Consider the following 24,531-nt stretch of genomic DNA (forward strand, 5'->3'; position numbering starts at 1 on the left):
AACATAATTTCCCAAATATTTGGAAGGGTAGGGAAGAAAAAGTGTGATGCGATCCAGTGATTCTATATATAGGGAGAGCTAATACTGTAACTACAGTGTTTGCACCTCTCTATGGCCATTTAAGCTCCTTTTTAAACTTTAAAAAACATTCACTGTCTTATTTGTGGTAATTACATTTGTTAGTTAGTGTTATGTGATAGTAACTTCACACGGAAATTCAGCAAACAGGTGATGGAGAAACAAAAATGTACAGTTCCTAGAAACAGTGCTTTCAAATCCTTCCAGTTCCTGCTAAGTCGAGAGGAAAACAGTTGTAGATCTGATTTCAGTGGCAATCTGCTCTCAGTATTTTATACTTCTGATAAAATGTTGACATCCCTACTCGCTTTCAGCGGACAACTATATTCCACAAGTAAAGTCACAAGAAAAATATTTGCACATTTGATTTCATTAAAAACTGGTAATGTCATGAAATACTATACATTTACCCAACGAGGTAGCATTTACGAATTAGACAGTAGTAAGTACTCCAGTTGGGTAGAGGTGTTGCACAACTTTGTTTTTTGCAATTTTCACCCCGAGTGGGCTGGGTATGCTCAGACGTGAGTCCCAGGCTCGCCACACCACTGGAGTCAAGCTATCCAGGCTGAAGAAGGCTGATAGCCAGAAACCGGTCCTTGGATGCTTGATTCCGGTCTAGGAAAGACATGGCTTGGTAGTTTGGGCTGGACTGTTCCCATGAGGCACAGGGTCAAGGCTGATTTGCATATAGCCATTGTCTGACCTAGGGTGGTGTGGGGTGCAAAAAAACGATGGATTTAGGCCCAGATCTTTGTACTGGGGTGAATGTAAGACATTGTTCTGCATTCTGTCCATCAACTGTGTTTTTTGCAATTTTCACCCCGAGTGGGCTGGGTATGCTCAGACGTGAGTCCCAGGCTCTCCACACCACTGGAGTCAAGCTATCCAGGCTGAAGAAGGGTGATAGCCAGAAACCGGTCCTTGGATGCTTGATTCCGGTCTAGGAAAGACATGGCTTGGTAGTTTGGGCTGGACTGTTCCCATGAGGCACAGGGTCAAGGCTGATTTGCATATAGCCATTGTCTGACCTAGGGTGGTGTGGAGTGCAAAAAACCGATGGATTTAGGCCCAGATCTTTGTACTGGGGTGAATGTAAGACATTGTTCTGCATTCTGTCCATCAACTGTGTTTTTTGCAATGAAATACATTGAAGCACACAATAGTTCCGGATTCTTGGTGATCAGTCTCCGCCCATAAGCTTCTCAATGCACTGATATTCATTCATTATTCCAGGAGAGGATGTGGCTTGATGGCTAGAGCGGTCAACGTTGAAGCTGGGGAACCGGGTTCGAGTTTCGGCAATGGCACTCAACATCCTTTGATTCTGGGCAAATCACGTAATCTCCCTGTGCCTAAAAAAATGTGTTGGTCTGTAAAGCAACTGGTGCTCATGTTAAGCGCCCAGATACCAGATATCTTCGGGTCAAGTTCGCGCTATATAAAACTCCTCCCATTTGTAAATATCTACAACAACAGTTCTGGTTGCTAGTCACTAGGGGAGACGCTGAAAGACCTAGACCACCAACTAAAAACATTGCTGCGGCCACCTGGTTTGATCACTTCCATGCAGTATATTCGGGATCAGGTGTGACGGACACTGAAAGCTCTTCCAAGGATTATACCGGCACCCAGTCCAATAGTGATCTTTTCTCCTCCGCTGACATAACACAAAGCATAAATTCTATAGTTAAAAACAAAGCCTCGGGTCCTGACGGTGTACCCGGTGATGCCTTTCTCATCGACATTCCTTACTGGTCCAAATATATCTGGACACTAGCGAATGGAATTGCTGCTGGGGGCCCAATACCTCCTTTGTGGAAGGGAGCCGAGGTTATTCCAGTTTTTAAGAAGGAGGATCTGTCAATGCCCTCCAATTATAGGCCGATTAGCCTAATTGATGGTGCACAGAAGGTCTTCTCCCGTGCTCTTCTTACTAAAATCACTGAATGGATGGAGGAGAATAACATACTGTCCCCCTTTCAAGCCGGGTTCAGGACAAAAATCAGCACCATCAATCAGGTCTTTCGTTTCACTCTATTGGCCTGGAAGACAGTGACAATTGAACAGGGCAGTCTTTACACTGCCTTTATTGATCTAAAGTCGGACTTCGACCTCCTTCCCAGGTGCAAACTATGGCTCGTTTTATACGATCTGGGGATTCCAACTGACATATTGGCACTTCTAGTCCAATTGCATGAGGACAATTACGCTAGGGTTCGCTGAGGGTAATCAAGGGCAACTGTCAGACTCAATCAAAGTCGTTAGAGGGGTACGGCAGGGTTGTGTCCTGGCCCCCACCCTGTTTTCGCTCTTTGTCAACGGAGTGGTGAAACATCTAGCGGAGGTCCATGCTGATGCCCCCACAATGGGGAGTATAAAAATAGCAACTTTACTGTTTGCAGACGATATACTACAGGTTTCCAAGATCCCCAGTGGCCTTCAACTGTTACTTGACCGCTTCATGGCCTTCTGTGGAATGAGAGGATTGGAGGTTAACACCTCGAAAACCAAGTTCATGCTGATGAACCCCCACAAATAGTTTAGAGGGAAACTGTTGCTGGGATGGGACTTCTCTGGAGAGTGACCACTTTCGATTATTTGGGTGTAACCCTCCATCGTAGAAAATGACCTGGAAACATCACATCTCAAAGTGAATCCTTCGGCATGGAAAAACCACTGGGGAGCTGATTAAGGTACATAGGGCCTCTCAAACCAGACCGATTGCAGCTCCGATCCAGATGTATGATCAGAAGGTGGTTGGGTCAGCTCTGTATGGGGCTGAAATCTGGGGGTTTGACAGTCTAGAGGGCCTTCTCCGCACAGAAGACACGTTTCTTATTCTCTGCTCTTACCCCAGAGTACCCAGCTTCTCCCACTAAGGCTAGATCTGGGTAGAACCACTATAGTGGACAAAGCGAGGCTTCGCCCCCTTCTTTTCTGGCTGTGCCTAAAACAAACACCTGAGCTTATCCACTATGCAGTTTGCTTTGAAGAAGTCCTCAAATGTGATTGTTTTTAAAAAAAAGTGGGTGGTTTACCAAAATCCAGACACTGCTTTCCGCCATAGGCATGGGGAATCTGTGGGATGCGTCCGACCCCAGCTTACTGCCTAGCAGAAAATATGTTAATACCCATTATTGGAATTGGGTGGAATTGTTCCTCACACATCTGGAGGCCGCCTCATGTTTGAATTCATGGAGCTCAAGTTGCTAGGTGCTTCTGAGCAATACATGGTGGTCATTACTATCCCACATGACAGAAAGCTATACATTCAATTTAGATTCGGTTCCTTCCGTCTGAAATCATTCACAGCGGCATGGCATCACCGTCGCATCACATAACTGTACATTTTTCCCCAGGATTGTCGAGACGATCAAGCACGTTTTGCCTGTCTACTATATAAATCCCAGAGAAACAAATGGCTAACCCTGTCTGTAGGCTGATGGGAACCCAATACCACCAAGAAGCACTACGTACCCTAAAATCTGACTCAAGGCCACTAGTATTTTGTGCAGTGGCCAAATTCTTGGGGACTATGTGGTTTATTAGTAGGCAGGCACTCAAGGCCACTAGTAGTTTGTGCAGTGGCCATATTCTTGGGGAAAGTGTGGTTTATTAGGAGGCATGCACTACAGAATAGCTAAAGCAAGCCACCAGACTTTTCATTGATTTTATCTTAGTTAGTCCAGCGGCACATTTTATGTCCCTTGTAACAATAGTATTCTGAATAGCATCTACTCTATTGTGAACATGTAAATGGGTCATGTTAGAAATGGGATTTCTGGTAGGCTAGGGCTTGCGCCTAAGCCACGCAGAAACCACTACTCTAGTCAGGGCAAGGGAGTTACACACTGAAGAGAACCCCTGCTCACCCCCTTGGTAGCTTGGCACGAGCAGTCAGGCTTATCACAGAGGCAATGTGTAAAGCGTTTGTGCAACACACACATACAGCAGCAACATACTAGGCACACCACAAAAGAGACTTCACACAAGGTTATATAAAAAATAGCCTTTGTATTATTCAAAACACATTAGAATCATAATCACACATATAGACTGTGCCAACTGGCACTAGGCAATATTCACAGGAGATTATATACATAACAGGGCAAATCGGGCCACTGTCAGAACTATCACAAAGCACAAGTGGTAAAAATAAACCACTAACAGTAACTACTGGCGAAATACTGTACTCAGTTAAAATAAATGACTACCAGTAACTACTGGCAAAATACTGTACTCAGCATTAGCATTAGCAACATAAACATATTATGGCTGCATCACATTAGGCATAAAGCACATTATGCATAACCATAGGCATACACACATTAGGCATAAACACTGGCATGAACACTGGGCATAAACACATTATGCATTCCCTTAGGGCCTAGAGCCCTACCAGTAGACACATGAACCCAAAATGACCCAGGTCAACTGGCCTTCATTGGGGCCCAAATGCCCGTTGGCCCGGAAGTCAGGGCTTGCCTATAAGGCAGATTGCTCAAAACACGATCAGCAGTAGGGTACTCTAAAATGCCTATCGCAAGGTATATCTCCTGAACACCTCCTGCGACCAGGTGAGCACATTTCCAAGCGGGGACCCCGTCCTGGGCTTGCCCCACACAGCCCCATTACACACATGGGGGCTTGGGCTAGTGTGTGTCCCTCAGGCAACTGTCTGCCATCCGGTGGTGCAGCTGCAAACACTAATTTGTGCCCCCAAACTTAGGGCACACACCCAGCCGCGGCCCGTGGAGGGAGTTCCGTGGGGCAGGCAGGTGGGGCGGGGGAGGGGCAGGGTAGGGGGTCGTAAACACCGGAATATGGATGATTGCAGGTAAGTAAACAATTACATTTAAAAAACGAATTTCTTGCGCACCCTGCATCACAAAATGCGATGCAGGCGCGCTTCGAAATTTGTTTTATTAATTTAATTGTTTACTTACTTGCAATCATCCATATTCCGGTGTTTACCACTCCCCATCCTGCCCCTCCCCCACCCGCCTGCCTGCTCCATGGAACTCCCTCCAAGGGCTGTGGCTGCACACACCATAATTATTCCTGCAAGGGCAGCTGCCCACTACCACTCAGGGCAGCTGCTCTATGTGGGCAAAGTGGTGCCAGCAGCCCGCGCTTGCGGTGCAGCTGTGCTCTTTTCAAACAGGCACCAACAGTGCCTCCTTAGCCCCCTTCACCGGGGCTTCTATGCAGCGCAACAATGCTTCTGGGGAGCCCCCCTCACAGGGGCTCTTCTTGCCTAGCATGTCACGGGTACCCGTAGGCACCGACAGTGCTCCTCTCCCAGCCCCCACTCACCGGGACTTCTCCTTGGTTCCACTCACAGAGGAAAAGGCAGGGAAAAGAGTTGGTGCTACCTAAGCATCTAATGAAATAAATCTCAATGGCCCTTCGGGACTGGGCACCAGCAGGGTGGCCCGGGGACAAGGGGGCACTCACCCGGTCTCCTTCAGGACAGTCCGCAGGTCTGTGAGGTTCTCTGCTCCCCCTTGTGCCTCTCCTTCAGCCGAGGGAAGGCTCCCTCTTCTCAGGTAGAGCCTTTCCGCTCCTGTATACACAGGCTCTCCTCCTCCTGGATCAGGGCCCCACCCACAGTCAGGCAGCGTAGCCTGGCTTCCCCTCGAGCTGCAACAGCCCACTAGGCTCACCTCAGACCTCCTATGCCTCTCCTGGGGTCAAGCCCACTAACGACTCACCTTCCCGCAGCCTCAGGAGTCCGATGCCTCTCTGTACTCCTCTGCGACCCCCTCCTAGCTGGTGTCGGGTCAGGCTGTGCACGTCACACAGACTTTCCCTTTGTTTGGGCAACATGGGGGGCTCTCCCTTCCCTCACGGGAGCCCCGCCCACAGTCAGGCTTGAGCTGCCTGACTTCCTTTTTTGCTGCTCGACTCGGCGGTGGCTCTTCTAAAGTGCGGGGTAGGCTCCCGCCTTGAAATACTTGCAAACGTGGGCTCCGGCCTCAAAGTGGCATAAAAGAAATGCAGGATAGGCTCCCGCTTGCAGGCAGTGCAGGGGAATCCCACACGCTGGGATTCCCTTGGAGCACGTCGCAGCCCAGCGCTGCAGGACACACGTGCTCCTCTTCCCCTGGCTGAAAGATATAGAGCTCACGAGGCACTAGGGCCTCCAGTATTAGAGGGGCAGAGCGGGGCACAGGCAGGCCAGCACATTGGGAACCTCAGGAGCCAGCAGCTTAGTTCCACAGCGGTTATTTCTGTCGCCCAGCAGTCCTACGCCCCAGAACAGTTTCCAGCAAGCACACTTTCATGGGATCACAGTCCCAATATTTATACTACATTTTCCTTTCCTCTGCGCTGGCATAGGGCTTGGGGGAACCAGTTCCAACTGGTTCTGGGGGGTGATGAAGCACTTTGTGTACGTTGCTCACACCCTCCTTTGTTAAATGGGGCTCAGTCATCAGACCACCACAGGTGGTGGAGCCAGCTTTCACTCAGGCAGGCACAGACCTATTCAGGGTCAGGGGACTTCTCCTTCCACTACTCCAAATGCAGATCTACTATTCAGCCTAGCGCTGACTCACCCTGCCCTCCTTGGAGCCACACACACCTCACCAGCCCCTGCCACTCCAGAGCCAGACATGCAATACACATCAGGCAGGCAGACACATGATACACAGTAATGTCAACTTCTAAAAGTGGCCAACCACCCCTGAGCACACTTTGGATCTACGCAATAGTATTCTAAACCGTAATATTATACATATAATTCATATTAGCCGGCAATCCACAATGATCAAAATTATTTCAATTCCAGTCTTCAAAAGTTGTAGTCACTTTAAATCTTCATAGGTTTATTCCAAAAAGTTCTGAATACAATTTTCAGTACATCAGTCTCTGTGAGGATGGTACATCAGCCAACACGTGTTTCTTCGTGTCTATGTACAACACATAGACTTCCTCAGGGCTGCAATCAAATAGATATTACCCACTATTAAAATAAATCAAATATATGACTTGAAAATGTTGTGCAAAACCTGTCGTGTAGGCATTTTACGTGAGAAAAAAAGAGAAAATTATGACCCAATCAAGGTAAAAAAGTTAGCACTCAAAGTATCTGTGACTACCTTATACCCCAGTAGCATTTAGGTAAGAAGTAATATAGAATATTCACCTCGAAATAGTGATTCTCTCCTGGAAATATGACTTCCTCTTCTTGTTACCAGGTATAGCGTCTAAATGGTAAAATGAGCGCAAAAGAAATAAACACCAAACAAGATTACTGTATCTCCATATCTCACTGTCTCAGTAGCTACCTTAGTTCTAATCAGAAGTCTAACGACCCTAGTAAAACTCATATATGAGATTTGATATATATATTAATTGTTAGGGAATTATCTATTACCCTGGCAGTATGTAAATCCTATAAAAACTCCACGTTCCTGCTAAACCGAGTATGTACGTAGGCTAACAAAAATTATATCTAAATCAAGGTGTGGGGAGTGACACTCACCTAAGTTATCAAAACAAGAATCCAGTATTCCTCACAAATGTTTCACAAGTTTTGGTGTCCACTTCGATTTGAGTTTCAAGCCACTGCTTTCACTCAAATATCTATTGATCTCAAGGTCATCTAATAATTTAGCCACTGTAATCGGATCTTGTTCATTCTCAGTAAGTGATAAAAGAAGCTTAGTAGCATTAGCCCCTTCAATGCTCAAGTCACCCATAGTCTGTAAGTAGTCACAACCTTTATCTTTAATAGGTGCATGTACAAAGTGCTTCTTGATTTTCAGAAGTCTGACAAATTTATAAACGTCAATTTTTGTAAGATACCAATCTGGCATAACATTAGGACAAAATCCAAGACCTTTCTTTAACAGAGAAATCATATCTTCAGTTAGATTCACATGTGACAAATTAATTATTTCCAATTCACAGTCTAACCTGTTATGACTGTCTATTACTCTTTGCTGCTGTTATCAAGGTATGCTCTCAGTGATGTCTCGCCTACCCCGATCGTATATAATATTTACGATATTTATATGCAAGATTATTACATAGTCTCCTCTTTCTACAGGAGGAGTTTATATGGGTGGAGGACACGATCGGTTGTTACTGACATTGGGTAAGCATGTGGCAGATATTGAGTATTTTGGATCTCGGAATGGGAGTCATGAAAGTGATTTAGTTCTTTATGTAACAGCGATTTTTTGATGATAAAGTTCTCTGGACTTATTGCGATTACGTTTGGACACGTTACGATTACTGTGAAGAGACAAGTTGATTGGGGACGCCAGGGTAATTATATATTTTTGTGGTAAGATCTAGAACGATGAATACAGAGGCGATAATATGCTTTGGTGTTTAGATAGAAGTTTGAAGCAGATGTATATTTTATTTCACCGCACATGTCCTCAAACTATATTAAGAACGGGCGGTTTGGTGAGTTATGGCACTCTACTTTTGTTATAAATCACCCGGACTTATGTGATAGATGTTAACATGTATACTATGTGTTGGTAATTACAGATATTTAGCAGCAAGTTGATCGCATATTATTCTCACTTCGTTTAACTACTATAACAAGGTGAGCTGGTACTATAACTTACTATTGGAATAAGTACAGTGACATGAGAATGGTATAGAACACATGAGGTACTTTGTCTTTTTAGGAATTACCTAGAAGTGACTGAAACATTTGTGAGGAATACTGGATTCTTGCTTGATAACTTAGGTGAGTGTCACTCCCCACACCTTGATTTAGATATAATTTTTGTTAGCCTACGTACATACTCGGTTTAGCAGGAACGTGGAGTTTTTATAGGACTTAGATACTGCCAGGGTAATAGATAATTCCCTAACAATTAATATATAGATCAACTCTCATATATGAGTTTTACTAGGGTCGTTAGACTTCTGATTAGAACTAAGGTAGCTACTGAGACAGTGAGATAGGGAGATACAGCAATCTTGTTTGGTGTTTATTTGTTTGCGCTCATTTTACCATTTAGACGCTATACCTGGTAACAAGAAGAGGAAGTCAAATTTCGAGGAGAGAATCACTATTTTGAGGTGAATATTCTATATTACCTCTTACCTAAATGCTACTGGGGTATAAGGTAGTCACTGATACTTTGAGTGCTAACTTTCTTACCTTGATTGAGTCATAATTTTCTTTTTTTCTCACGTAAAATGCCTACACAACAGGTTTTGCACGACATTTTCTTGAGGTGAAGGGCACTATACCTTCTTTTTCCTTACAAGTCATATATTTGATTTATTTTAATAGTGGGTAATATCTATTTGATTGCAGCCCTGAGGAAGTCTATGTGTTGTATATAGACACGACGAAACACGTGTTGGCTGATGTACCATCCTAACAGAGACTGATGTACTGAAAATGATATTCAGAACTTTTTGGAATAAACCTATGAAGATTTAAAGTGACTACAACTTTTGAAGACTGGACTTCAAATAATTTTGATTATTGTGGATTGCCGGCTAATATGAATTATATGTATAATATTACGGTTTAGAATACTATTGTGTAGATCCAAAGTGTGCTCAGGGGTGGTTGAACATTTGGTTTCTGTTATTACAGAAGTTTGAGGTGTTGGATACACGCCCTCCCTCTAGATGCACCAAACGTAGATCAGTATAAAGAATAAGATTGTCCCTGATACCCAGTGAGGAGCGCCCAACAGGCTGTTAGTATCCCCCTTTTCTAGTGTTCTAAAAGTGGCATTTCTAAAATAGTGATAATAAATGTTATGTTATGTTATGTTATGTTAAATCTTTTTATATAGCGAGGTCTTATAAATCACTTTCACCTTATTCACAAAAAAAGCAGCCAAGTCCTCACCCTGCTGCTCAGGTGTAAATACAGAAATGGTGGAATCCTTCCTGCTTTTAAGATCGTTTAGAATTTTAAAAATACATCTGTGCACACCATTGCGTAGCATTTACTATTACTATTCCAAACATACCAAACTTGACCACACTGCTCCTCTCATATCAGGAATTACCACTGAAACACTTATTAGAATGTATTATTTTGCCGCTGCTATGCAATATATGCAGGGGTTAATAGGTGGGGGTGGTAATGAGCAAAAAGTGACAATTATATCTACAGAAGTGTATGCAGCTGTTTTAGGAGAGGAAGCAAAAAACTGCTTCTTAAACTGCACGGAGTATGGTTACTATAAGAGGACCAGATTTAAAATACTTAACGCAGCAGTTAGGATTTGGAATGCCTTTTTGAAAAAAGCAGGACTAGGAAGATATAACAGATATACCAGGCTGTATAAGAACAGGTCATTCCCGGCTGCAGTTTTCGCTGATGGAACAATGGCTAGATGGGCCGAAAAGGGAATATTACAGATCGGCGATTTGAGGGATTCGGAAGGGATAGTACAGTTTACAGATCTTATGGTGAAATATGGCATTGATAGAAGGTCTTTTTTTAAATACCTGCAGATTAGGAGCTTCCTGAGTAACAAACAAGGAGGGCCTGCAGGGTATGATAGAAATGAAATTATGGAGAAAATACAGGTATGTGCGGATTGCACAATTAAATCTTTTTATGCATGTCTGATGAAGGGGAAAATGGATGATATGGAGAGGTATTGTAATAAATGGGTAGAGAAGCTGGGCATTGCACCAGAAAATTTTCAGGAGTCCCTTGAATTGGGTCGTACTGTATTGTGCTCTGCTCCCCTTCAATCCCATTACAAGAATGGGGTGACCCTAACGGTATGGACCTGGGTATCAAATAATACAAACAAACAATGGTCCTAGACCTATAGATTTGTACATTGATCAAATCACGAGCAAGAGATTATTCAAGATGATAGCACCTTCAATTAGTCTGCTATCTGTAGAGGACTGAATCTGTTAAGACAAAACTTTTTCCACCACGGTATTTTAGGAAAAATATATATTCTTGTTTAATTTTTCAAATTTTACACAATTTGGTCAATATTGTCAATAAAAACATACAGGTTGCCCCAAGAAGGGAGTGCAGATAGAGAATGTGATTTCAAAGGGTGAATAAGTGAGGTGAAAGGAAATGGCACAGTGGTAAATAAGAAACAAATTTATAATTTAAACAATCAATACTGAATCCGGAAATTCACGAAATAACAGTATTGGACCCCTAGCCAACAAATATTAGTTCATTTGAATTTGCGAACAACGACATTGTAGGGTTCTCATAACAATATTTATAGTCTTGCACTGCCTACAAAGTTGAAGAGGTACTGGTCTAGGGTATGTATGTAAAGAATGTCGACGTTTCGACTCGACTTTTCCCAAACGGTAATTTAGACCAGGGGACTGCGAGTCTTCATCAGGACAGAAAACAAACAACGAGGCAACCAGGGAGTATTCAATAACCCTAAAAAACAAAGCGAAATCCGGAATTATTAACCGTGGTGTAGAGGTGCAGCCTATCCCCAAAGGGAAATGGCAAATACTCTTACCCTTTATGGCAGAGAGAATATTTTGTTAGGTGATCCAAATTCACCAACGTCTCAGAACAGGAAACCTGTAGAGACAAAAATTGGGGTAGGGTCTAGAATGAGTCCCAATCCCTAGGTAGTCAACATCCACCTACAATGATGTAACAAGGGCATCTAATTACCTTATAGTTGTATTAGGTCCATAGAAAAAAGGGGGGTTGTATTTTCTTGGACACGATGGAAGATACCTGCAATTAATTGGACATCATCAGTATACCCTCTATTCACTATCAGAAGGTAATGGTATATATGTATTTCTACAGTGTCAATTACCTTTCATGTATATGAACCCAGCCTCCATGAAGTGAAGGATTACATGTAGGGTAGAGATTCAAGATGTCACTCCTGCGTGGTGCACTGCAAAAGTAACAATAGTCACTGGTTGGTTTGGCTGGTTGGAGAAGGTTATGTAGAGGGGTTCATTTAAGTAAACCAAATGGGCTTACCTGAATGTATGCTTCAGGAGGAATAAATCCAAAAAGTTCCCAGATACAAGCTAAATTAAAGAAAACATAAGTGAAAAAACGGTTTCACTAAATAAACATGGAGCCTCTAAGTGGATCATTTCACAATGCATTACAAAGAGGGGGGTCGATTTGCAGAAACGACCTACCAGCTTTTCAGACGATTAGGCGTCACAATCCGAGCCTCTCAGTGCCATCGGATGTCGAGGTAGTGTGAAAGTTAATTTCACTCGATTCCGGACGCTGTTTTTAAAAAACGGAAGGATATGTTCAAATACCATATCAAGAGCATCGGACGGGAGCAACTAAGAAACAACAGGTCAGTTACACAACCTACCCATATCTCGGGTACCGAGTCTGCCGATTACGAGCCTCACAGTGATGCGGTATGCCTTCAGTTGTGCTGGCCGTATTTCCGCATTAATAAGTACCCAGACTGCAGTGCGCAGTCTACATAGAGAGAGGACTGCTCTAACAGGGTTCCCTGCTCCCGGGCGATTGTGATTCATAGCGATTACAATTAAAAATATGCTGTTTTAAGCATTCAAAGTTACTAAATTTCCCATCTTGCATTTTCAATTAAGGAATTAAAGAATTAAGAATTCAAAATTGAAAATTGAATCCAGTCATTGTAAAAACGGGACTAGGATATTATTCGTCCCGAGGGTTCACCATTGCAATAAAGATAGAGGTTCCGCTCAGTCATCTTGTGTTTAAGTGAAGGTCGGATCAAAATAATTGGGAGTTTCGAATAAAATCGAGCCATTTTCGTTTGGGAGTAAGAAATAAGAAATCGACAAGGGACTAAACTCCTATCTAATTCATGGAAGTAATACATGGAAGTAATACAGAGTTCATCCGACTAATATAACTATGTCACCAGAGGTGTCCATTGTATACAAGGGATATCCATAGGCCAATGCCTGTTATGTTGGTATCTGTCGCCCCTGACGTGGACTCTATGGACACATTTAAAAAAACGCATATAACAAGTTACATAGATGGCATATCATAAGATACTGCAGACACATTAACCACACAGTAAAGAAGAAGAAAAACAAGAAGAAAAACAATTGTCATCTCGTTAATTCGTGCTTAACATGTGCCATGTTTAAATGTATTTGTAGACATAGATGATTTGGAATAATTAACATTTCACATCAACAGTGACACTTGTTTGTTCAACTCTTCCAATTCATTTAGCCCCTTATTTACAGTGTCAAGAGTATATATCCATTTACATTCTCTCCTGTTTAGGATGTTACGTAGATCCCCCCCTCGGGGTTGGCCGTTATCTTTTCGATGACCCACCACTTGAGGCTATTTTCATGGTGTTCAAATCTTTGAAAGTGGTCCACGAGTGGCGCTCCCTGGGTCTTGCATCTAATGCGGCTCATATGTTGTAAGATCCGGCATTTTATTTTTTGAGTGGTTTGTCCCACATACAAAAAACCACAGGGACATATTACCGCATAAACTACCCAAGATGTATTGCAGTTGGTATGCTCGGTTAGCTTATATGTTCGCTCATTGTGATCAAATTTATCACCTTCTTGTGTGAGAGGGCACGCTTTACAGCTCCCACATTTTCTGTGGCCTTCTACTGGTGGAGCTCCCCAAATAGTAGGTTGGGCTGTGGGTGGTTTGTGTGGTAAAAGGGCTTTCACCAAATGATCACGGATATTCCTGCCCTTACGGAAAGCATGCAAAGGTGGAGGCATTCCACCAAGCTCACTGCTGATCAGGTGCCAATGGCGATTTATACATTTTTTTATGTTGTTACTTTTGGTGTTAAACGTTGTAACACACACGAGCCTCTCTTCTTTGGATTTTTGAGTGACACCAAGTAAATGTTCACGGTGATTATACCAGGCCCTTTTTCTTGCTTTTTTGAGGAGTCTGATGGGATAACCTCGGTCATTTAATCTAGACAGCAGTGCTGCTGATTCCTCTAGATAGTCTTCCTTCTTGAAACAATTGCGACGCAACCTCAGAAATTGCCCAAAGGGCAAATTATCCCTAAGGTTGCGTGGGTGATGGCTCGTGTACCTGAGCAGAGTGTTACGCTCACTACTTTTTCTATAAAGTGTGGTATATAATTTTCCTTCCTCAGTTTTTATTTTTAAATCTAGGAAATTAATGGACATATGGTCACATTCCAGAGTGAATTTGATGTTATTGGAACAGGTATTAATCCAAGTATGGAAATCCCTAAGGTTAGAGTCACTCCCGTGCCAAATTAATAAAACGTCATCAATATAACGTACCCACAAAGATATATTGATTAGGTACGGGTTACATGGATTGAAGACGAAATTATTCTCATACTCGCTCATATAGATGATGGCCAAGTTTGGAGCAAAACTTGCCCCCATAGCTACTCCACTGGTTTGGATGAAATATTCATTTTGGAAGACAAAAAAGTTTTTAGTCATTGCGATTTCTAATAATTTAACAATGAAGTCGGTGGGTACTCTATGAGGAGCAGGTCTTGTGTTAAGGGCACGTTCTATACAAGATAGGGCCTCATCTTGAGGGATGTTCGTATATAGCGATGTGATATCCATCGCCGCCAATATACAGGTGTTGTGGTCATAGGCGAGGCCCTCCACCAACTGAATGGTGTGTGTGGTATCCCGCACATATGTTGGGGTAGCTATGGCTATGGGCTTCAAAAAGACATCAATATATTTACATAATGGTTCTAAAAGTGACCCACACCCTGATATTATAGGTCTTCCCGGGGGGTCATTCAACCTTTTATGAACTTTAGGGAGCGTGTATATGGTTGGCATTCTGGGACTCTTGTTGTTTAGAAATTCGTGCTCTTGTTTGTTAATAATCCCCTGTTCCAACGCTCCTTTTGTTAATCTCTGAATCGTATCACTGATAGTTTTAGTTGGGTCTTTCCTCAGGTGCATATAATTGCCAGGGACGGTCAACTGTGTATGTATTTCTTTCTTATAACCTTCCAAGTCCTGTACAACAATAGCCCCGCCTTTATCGGCGGGCTTGATGACAATGTTGTTATTATTCTTTAGGGACTGTAGTGCAGATTTTTCATCCCTGCTGATGTTGTAAGGGATATATTGTCTTGAGTTCAGAGTGGCACTAATGTCCCTTAATACCACTTGTTCATAGGTTGTTATTTTGTTGTCTATCAATTGTGTGGGAGGATTAAACTTCAAAGGGGGTCGCAATCCACTCCCTGAGAACGTTGGATTTAAAGGGATTTTTTGGAAGTAATGTTTAAGACGTATTTTGCGAAAGAATTGTTGTAATTCTACCCTGAGGTTGAAGTCATTGGGTAAGTTGGTTGGAACAAAAGATAGTCCCTTCGATAGAACTTGTTGTTCAATGGGGGATAGTTGGTAGTTAGAGATGTTAATTATTGGGTTATCTGGGTCGTTTGTTACCACTTGTATTGCTGCCTTCTCGTATTGATTTCCCCGTGGGAATTCTGCTGGAACTGGGTTTGCTTTTTCCCTCGCCCTGTCCCCCTGTTCCATGGACGGGATCTCGATCCCCTGGGCCTCCCCCAGGGACGGCCTCTCGTAGATGAAACCCACCATTGGTCCTCCTCTAAAAAAGGTTGCTGATCTTGGTAATTCTGATTGTGAGAAGGGTTTGTGGCAGGACCAGTACTCGTACTGGGGCGTTCAGAATCACTGTCTGAACCACTTCCAGATGACCCTGAGAAGTTGTTATACCTCCTAAAACCACCTTTTCCTCTACTGGTCCAACCACCCCGTTGGTCTTTCTCAAAATATCCCTCCTGAAGGTAGGGGTACGTGATCTTTTTGTCGTACGCTTTTATATCCTTTGCCACTTTATCTAACTTGATACCTTGCGTATAAATTTCAAAATCCTTGATAGTTTTCTCTAGTCTTTCCAGAGCTTCTTTGGCATTAATTAAAGCCTTGTCATCAATGATCTCTCTACGTAGGTCTGCAATCTCCTTGGTAAGTCTCTCGACTTCCACAACAGCAGTCTCTATGCCCAACACCATCCAGTGTCTAGAACACGTGTTGGACACAAAGCTGAAGTTCTCTTTAAACTTGGGATTCTCAAGGAAAATTGCCGGCTCGTTTTTTACCTGGAGACCAATTGGGATTACATTAGATCGTAAATATTTCGCCAAAGTATGGCCATGCAGTCGAGTTCTAATCAACTTCTTTTCTAATCTCTCTAACTTCGAGATTTTTTCATTAAGAGAAAGATCACCAGATATTGTACTACCAGCTATGAGAGTACCCCCTCCTTCTTCTTCCAATAATTTGTCAATATAGTCTTCACTATATGTGAGGGTTTCTTTCTCGGACATATTCTGGTACAGATGTCTGGTTAAGCAAAAATTCTCTATGGCTAATAGTCACACATTAACTGTTTTAACATTTACACAAGTACATTTACAAAGACAAAACAACCCTCGCAGCTATGCTGCACAAAGGTAACCATTACAAGAATGGGGTGACCCTAACGGTATGGACCTGGATATCAAATAATACAAACAAACAATGGTCCTAGACCTATAGATTTGTACATTGATCAAATCACGAGCAAGAGATTATTCAAGATGATAGCACCTTCAATTAGTCTGCTATCTGTAGAGGACTGAATCTGTTAAGACAAAACTTTTTCCACCACGGTATTTTAGGAAAAATATATATTCTTGTTTAATTTTTCAACTTTTACACAATTTGGTCAATATTGTCAATAAAAACATACAGGTTGCCCCAAGAAGGGAGTGCAGATAGAGAATGTGATTTCAAAGGGTGAATAAGTGAGGTGAAAGGAAATGGCACAGTGGTAAATAAGAAACAAATTTATAATTTAAACAATCAATACTGAATCCGGAAATTCACGAAATAACAGTATTGGACCCCTAGCCAACAAATATTAGTTCATTTGAATTTGCGAACAACGACATTGTAGGGTTCTCATAACAATATTTATAGTCTTGCACTGCCTACAAAGTTGAAGAGGTACTGGTCTAGGGTATGTATGTAAAGAATGTCGACGTTTCGACTCGACTTTTCCCAAACGGTAATTTAGACCTGGGGACTGCGAGTCTTCATCAGGACAGAAAACAAACAACGAGGCAACCAGGGAGTATTCAATAACCCTAAAAAACAAAGCGAAATCCGGAATTATTAACCGTGGTGTAGAGGTGCAGCCTATCCCCAAAGGGAAATGGCAAATACTCTTACCCTTTATGGCAGAGAGAATATTTTGTTAGGTGATCCAAATTCACCAACGTCTCAGAACAGGAAACCTGTAGAGACAAAAATTGGGGTAGGGTCTAGAATGAGTCCCAATCCCTAGGTAGTCAACATCCACCTACAATGATGTAACAAGGGCATCTAATTACCTTATAGTTGTATTAGGTCCATAGAAAAAAGGGGGGTTGTATTTTCTTGGACACGATGGAAGATACCTGCAATTAATTGGACATCATCAGTATACCCTCTATTCACTATCAGAAGGTAATGGTATATATGTATTTCTACAGTGTCAATTACCTTTCATGTATATGAACCCAGCCTCCATGAAGTGAAGGATTACATGTAGGGTAGAGATTCAAGATGTCACTCCTGCGTGGTGCACTGCAAAAGTAACAATAGTCACTGGTTGGTTTGGCTGGTTGGAGAAGGTTATGTAGAGGGGTTCATTTAAGTAAACCAAATGGGCTTACCTGAATGTATGCTTCAGGAGGAATAAATCCAAAAAGTTCCCAGATACAAGCTAAATTAAAGAAAACATAAGTGAAAAAACGGTTTCACTAAATAAACATGGAGCCTCTAAGTGGATCATTTCACAATGCATTACAAAGAGGGGGGTCGATTTGCAGAAACGACCTACCAGCTTTTCAGACGATTAGGCGTCACAATCCGAGCCTCTCAGTGCCATCGGATGTCGAGGTAGTGTGAAAGTTAATTTCACTCGATTCCGGACGCTGTTTTTAAAAAACGGAAGGATATGTTCAAATACCATATCAAGAGCATCGGACGGGAGCAACTAAGAAACAACAGGTCAGTTACACAACCTACCCATATCTCGGGTACCGAGTCTGCCGATTACGAGCCTCACAGTGATGCGGTATGCCTTCAGTTGTGCTGGCCGTATTTCCGCATTAATAAGTACCCAGACTGCAGTGCGCAGTCTACATAGAGAGAGGACTGCTCTAACAGGGTTCCCTGCTCCCGGGCGATTGTGATTCATAGCGATTACAATTAAAAATATGCTGTTTTAAGCATTCAAAGTTACTAAATTTCCCATCTTGCATTTTCAATTAAGGAATTAAAGAATTAAGAATTCAAAATTGAAAATTGAATCCAGTCATTGTAAAAACGGGACTAGGATATTATTCGTCCCGAGGGTTCACCATTGCAATAAAGATAGAGGTTCCGCTCAGTCATCTTGTGTTTAAGTGAAGGTCGGATCAAAATAATTGGGAGTTTCGAATAAAATCGAGCCATTTTCGTTTGGGAGTAAGAAATAAGAAATCGACAAGGGACTAAACTCCTATCTAATTCATGGTACGTAACATCCTAAACAGGAGAGAATGTAAATGGATATATACTCTTGACACTGTAAATAAGGGGCTAAATGAATTGGAAGAGTTGAACAAACAAGTGTCACTGTTGATGTGAAATGTTAATTATTCCAAATCATCTATGTCTACAAATACATTTAAACATGGCACATGTTAAGCACGAATTAACGAGATGACAATTGTTTTTCTTCTTGTTTTTCTTCTTCTTTACTGTGTGGTTAATGTGTCTGCAGTATCTTATGATATGCCATCTATGTAACTTGTTATATGCGTTTTTTTAAATGTGTCCATAGAGTCCACGTCAGGGGCGACAGATACCAACATAACAGGCATTGGCCTATGGATATCCCTTGTATACAATGGACACCTCTGGTGACATAGTTATATTAGTCGGATGAACTCTGTATTACTTCCATGTATTACTTCCATGAATTAGATAGGAGTTTAGTCCCTTGTCGATTTCTTATTTCTTACTCCCAAACGAAAATGGCTCGATTTTATTCGAAACTCCCAATTATTTTGATCCGACCTTCACTTAAACACAAGATGACTGAGCGGAACCTCTATCTTTATTGCAATGGTGAACCCTCGGGACGAATAATATCCTAGTCCCGTTTTTACAATGACTGGATTCAATTTTCAATTTTGAATTCTTAATTCTTTAATTCCTTAATTGAAAATACAAGATGGGAAATTTAGTAACTTTGAATGCTTAAAACAGCATATTTTTAATTGTAATCGCTATGAATCACAATCGCCCGGGAGCAGGGAACCCTGTTAGAGCAGTCCTCTCTCTATGTAGGCTGCGCACTGCAGTCTGGGTACTTATTAATGCGGAAATACGGCCAGCACAACTGAAGGCATACCGCATCACTGTGAGGCTCGTAATCGGCAGACTCGGTACCCGAGATATGGGTAGGTTGTGTAACTGACCTGTTGTTTCTTAGTTGCTCCCGTCCGATGCTCTTGATATGGTATTTGAACATATCCTTCCGTTTTTTAAAAACAGCGTCCGGAATCGAGTGAAATTAACTTTCACACTACCTCGACATCCGATGGCACTGAGAGGCTCGGATTGTGACGCCTAATCGTCTGAAAAGCTGGTAGGTCGTTTCTGCAAATCGACCCCCCTCTTTGTAATGCATTGTGAAATGATCCACTTAGAGGCTCCATGTTTATTTAGTGAAACCGTTTTTTCACTTATGTTTTCTTTAATTTAGCTTGTATCTGGGAACTTTTTGGATTTATTCCTCCTGAAGCATACATTCAGGTAAGCCCATTTGGTTTACTTAAATGAACCCCTCTACATAACCTTCTCCAACCAGCCAAACCAACCAGTGACTATTGTTACTTTTGCAGTGCACCACGCAGGAGTGACATCTTGAATCTCTACCCTACATGTAATCCTTCACTTCATGGAGGCTGGGTTCATATACATGAAAGGTAATTGACACTGTAGAAATACATATATACCATTACCTTCTGATAGTGAATAGAGGGTATACTGATAATGTCCAATTAATTGCAGGTATCTTCCATCGTGTCCAAGAAAATACAACCCCCCTTTTTTCTATGGACCTAATACAACTATAAGGTAATTAGATGCCCTTGTTACATCATTGTAGGTGGATGTTGACTACCTAGGGATTGGGACTCATTCTAGACCCTACCCCAATTTTTGTCTCTACAGGTTTCCTGTTCTGAGACGTTGGTGAATTTGGATCACCTAACAAAATATTCTCTCTGCCATAAAGGGTAAGAGTATTTGCCATTTCCCTTTGGGGATAGGCTGCACCTCTACACCACGGTTAATAATTCCGGATTTCGCTTTGTTTTTTAGGGTTATTGAATACTCCCTGGTTGCCTCGTTGTTTGTTTTCTGTCCTGATGAAGACTCGCAGTCCCCAGGTCTAAATTACCGTTTGGGAAAAGTCGAGTCGAAACGTCGACATTCTTTACATACATACCCTAGACCAGTACCTCTTCAACTTTGTAGGCAGTGCAAGACTATAAATATTGTTATGAGAACCCTACAATGTCGTTGTTCGCAAATTCAAATGAACTAATATTTGTTGGCTAGGGGTCCAATACTGTTATTTCGTGAATTTCCGGATTCAGTATTGATTGTTTAAATTATAAATTTGTTTCTTATTTACCACTGTGCCATTTCCTTTCACCTCACTTATTCACCCTTTGAAATCACATTCTCTATCTGCACTCCCTTCTTGGGGCAACCTGAATGTATTTATTGACAATATTGACCAAATTGTGTAAAATTTGAAAAATTAAACAAGAATATATATTTTTCCTAAAATACCGTGGTGGAAAAAGTTTTGTCTTAACAGATTCAGTCCTCTACAGATAGCAGACTAATTGAAGGTGCTATCATCTTGAATAATCTCTTGCTCGTGATTTGATCAATGTACAAATCTATAGGTCTAGGACCCCTTCAATCCCAGCATTATAAAACCTTGTATTCATTATATTTCACCCCAGCGAGAATAGTTAAATGGGGAGGTACTACAGGTATCACCTGCCCACGCTGTAACTCTCTTGAGGCAGATATCGTACATGTATTTGCTACCTGCCCCCAATTGCATACCTTGATTAGAAATATAGAAGGCTTTTTAGATAGGTCATTAGATATTCAAATAACTCTAACCCCCTCCTGGCTATTGCTGGGGGTAGGCCCAGATGGGGGAAATACGCAGAGAGAATTTATTTTTATGGCTGTCGCAGTATATAGATTAACTATAGCCAGGGCATGGCTTGATAGAAATCCACCAGCTATGCAAAATTGGTTGGCTAATTTATTAGCGGCTTATAATTTGGAGAAACCTATATATGCTCGGAAAGGTATGAGGGGTAAGATGCGAGGATTAAGAATTTGGGAACCTATAGCTAAGTGGAAAGACAACATGGGCCCACATTAAGATTCTTTATAATAATGTATAGATAAAAACTGTACTGTATATATATAAAATGATATTTTGTAGCGTATGAATGATATGAAATGTCTAAATGTACAATGTGCACAATTTGGAAAAATAAAAAGATATTTAAAAAAAATAAAAAAAAATAAACACTTATCAGGGAATCCCCATTGCATTCCTATGACAGGGCTGCCCCACAGCAGTGAGAAACCCAAAATGGCTGTTTGTCACTACCAGGACATGTCACATAGTTAAGGTATATGTTCTACCTTTTACCTACAATGCACCCTGCCCATAGGGCTAGCTAGGACTTACCTTAGGGGTGAATGACTGCAGTAAAAGGGGGGTCACAGACATAGCACACACTTTAGGTGCCACGTCATAGCGGCAGTAACACTGCGCGCACCAGTCCTGCAAAGGCAAAGGCCTGAGACAGGCTTGAAAGGCTACTTTGGTGGGTGGCTCAAGCAGTGCTGCAAACCCACCGGTAGCATTTAATTTACCGGCCCCAGGTATCTGAGATACCACTTTACAAGGAACTGACAGGTAAATTAAATATGCCAAACAGGTGTAGACTAATCTTACCATGTTTACAACAGAGAGCACATGCACTTTACACTGGACAGCAGTCTGCCAAGAGTCTTAGAACCACCAACACCATGTCAGAAAACAAGCATTTGCAATGCAATAGGTCTCGCATTCACGCGAGTTTGAGCTATTAGCATTGTAAATGACAATGCCTTTTATTTACGTTTTAGGTTTTAACCCCTTGCATGCTGATGACGGCCCCCATCCATCATGCACTACGGCGCTCGTGTGCTGATGACGGCTGGGGGCCGTCATAAACCCGCCCACTCACGATTTTGCCGCACAAGCGCAGAATCGCGGCCGCATGCAAGGGGTTAAAGCATAAATAAAAGGCATTGTTATTTACAATCCTAATGGCTTAAACTCTCGCAAGTGTGAGACCTATTACGCTGCAAATGCTTGTTTTTTGTTCCCTGTAAAATGCCAAAATCAGCCCAATGAATTATCATTTCTAAACCTTTCTAAAATGAAAAGGAAAAGAAAAGCATTTTGCTAGATATAATAGAACAATGCTTGGAAGTGAAGAATAGCTATGTCCCCGCCCCGTGTTAAGCATACTAAATGGGAAGTCTGTCTTCAAATTGCTGCATTTTATTTCTATAATTCCGCTGAATTTCCATTTCAGCAAGCAGGCATTTATATTTCTCCAAGTTCACAACAGCTGCCTGGCATCTAACAAACCCCTACTAGTTACTCACATGTTAGGAGTGGGCCCGAAACAGTCCCTGCAGCTCACGAGATCCAGAAACAGGCCACAAACCAAAATCACTATCTCCACCCAGCCTCCCCAGCTGTTTCAGTCAGGGGCGTAACAGAGCCCCCCGCATCCCCCGCGGTGCGGGGGGCCCCCGAGCTGCAGGGGGCCCCCTTAGCACAATACTCAAAGCTGCATGCTCTGGATTAAATCCAGAGCGGGACCCTATATGTACACTGCAGGGGGTCCCGTAAACTTTTGTTACGCCACTGGTTCCAGTTAGCAGAACACCAGCAGCACCGCTCTGCCGATGCCCGACCATGGCGCCTTCTCGCGACTGGTGCACCCACGAAGCTCTACCTGCACTTCTGTGGAAGGCAATAGTGATGTTTACTGATTGGTAGCGAATGTTGTTCGTCCTAGGTCACTCAAGTTTAGCAAAGTCCCCAACACACGCCCGGAAAGAGAAGCAAAATGTGCTGAGCAGGGCCTGGCCTAGCTTTCCCCTTGTGAGCGCTGCCTGTTGAAAACCAGCGGTATAAACATATTGCCTTTTTAGCTTCCACTGTTGTGGCCCGATTACATTCAATCCTGATACCTCGCCTATTCACTTACTAAAATACGTGCTAGTTATCATGCATCTAAGTAATTAAAAGCACTGCCACATGTTGAAAGAGTAGGCAAAAACTTTAGCTCCCCTGGTGTTAAAATTGACAAAGCTGTGAATTAGTTTGGGACAAAATGTGCAGCCTATTGACCTTCCATGCTCAGTCCAAACCACCAGCAGACAAACGTTAAAACTCACGGCAGCAAGACCAACATCACCACAGATATCCTAACATTTTCTTCTTATTTAAAAACTGCAGCCCGCTCCGCTTGCCCCCATATAAACTCGGAGGAGGGCGTGCATTTAACCACTGAGGCACAGTTACCTCTGTTACGCTCCAGTGCCTCGTGAAACTATAGGCACAGTACTAGAAAGAACGGAAACCATAGATCTAATAACCCCATCCCAACAAGCATTTACAATGCAATGGTTTTGCCTTTGTTAAAGTTAGAGCTATTGGCATTGCTCTTGACATTATTTTTATTTATGTTTTTTTAACATAAATAAATGGCATTGTCATTTACAATGCCAATAGCTTAATCTCTCGCAAATGCCACACACAAACACCCACAGAGAGCCCCCCCCACACACACAGAGCCCTCCACACACACACCCACACAGAGCCCCCCACACACACAGCCACACAGAGCCCCCCCACACACCCACACAGAGCCCCCACACACTGCGAGCCCCCCCCACACACTGCGAGCCCCCCACACACACTGTGAGCCTCCCCCACACACTGTAGCCCCCCCCACACACTGCGAGCCCCCCCACACACTGCGAGCCCCCCCACACTGCGAGCCCCCCCCACACACTGCGAGCCCCCCCCCGACACAGGAATGACTGGAGAAGGCCAGGCGCTGCGGCAAGTAAGGATGGTGGGGAGGGGCTTTTCTGCGTGGCCAGGGTCCAGTGGCAGTACATTTCTGGTCATGGGCCATTGAGCACAGCTCCCAGGGATCCAGCGACCGGACAGTCTCCACTGTGTAGGTAGGCAACAAGGCGCAGAGCAGGCACTAGGAAGGGCAGTCGGAAATAGCCAGTGCCCGCTTTGTCTGAGAAGGCCGCCTAGGAGCAAGATAGCAACGCAGCCCACGGCCAGCAGAG

General features: G+C 42.8%; 3 long non-coding RNA genes across 3 annotated transcripts; 1 reads left to right on the top strand and 2 right to left on the bottom strand.

Moving 5' to 3' along the window:
• Positions 1-11,849: 11,849 nt before the first annotated feature.
• On the bottom strand, positions 11,850-12,287 carry LOC147711946 (uncharacterized). The gene is made up of 3 exons (XR_015295727.1): positions 12,193-12,287; positions 12,026-12,075; positions 11,850-11,936 (listed from the first exon to the last, which is right to left on the bottom strand). It is a non-coding gene; the product is annotated as an uncharacterized LOC147711946 (long non-coding RNA).
• A 5,275-nt stretch (positions 12,288-17,562) lies between these two features.
• Positions 17,563-18,000, bottom strand: LOC147711947 (uncharacterized). Its single transcript, XR_015295728.1, has 3 exons — positions 17,906-18,000; positions 17,739-17,788; positions 17,563-17,649 (listed from the first exon to the last, which is right to left on the bottom strand). It is a non-coding gene; the product is annotated as an uncharacterized LOC147711947 (long non-coding RNA).
• A 1,607-nt stretch (positions 18,001-19,607) lies between these two features.
• On the top strand, positions 19,608-20,045 carry LOC147711948 (uncharacterized). The gene is made up of 3 exons (XR_015295729.1): positions 19,608-19,702; positions 19,820-19,869; positions 19,959-20,045. It is a non-coding gene; the product is annotated as an uncharacterized LOC147711948 (long non-coding RNA).
• Positions 20,046-24,531: the final 4,486 nt, after the last annotated feature.

This window comes from Lissotriton vulgaris, chromosome 5 (genome assembly GCF_964263255.1).
Source record: "Lissotriton vulgaris chromosome 5, aLisVul1.2, whole genome shotgun sequence".
In the NCBI taxonomy this organism is placed as follows: Eukaryota; Metazoa; Chordata; class Amphibia; order Caudata; family Salamandridae; genus Lissotriton; species Lissotriton vulgaris.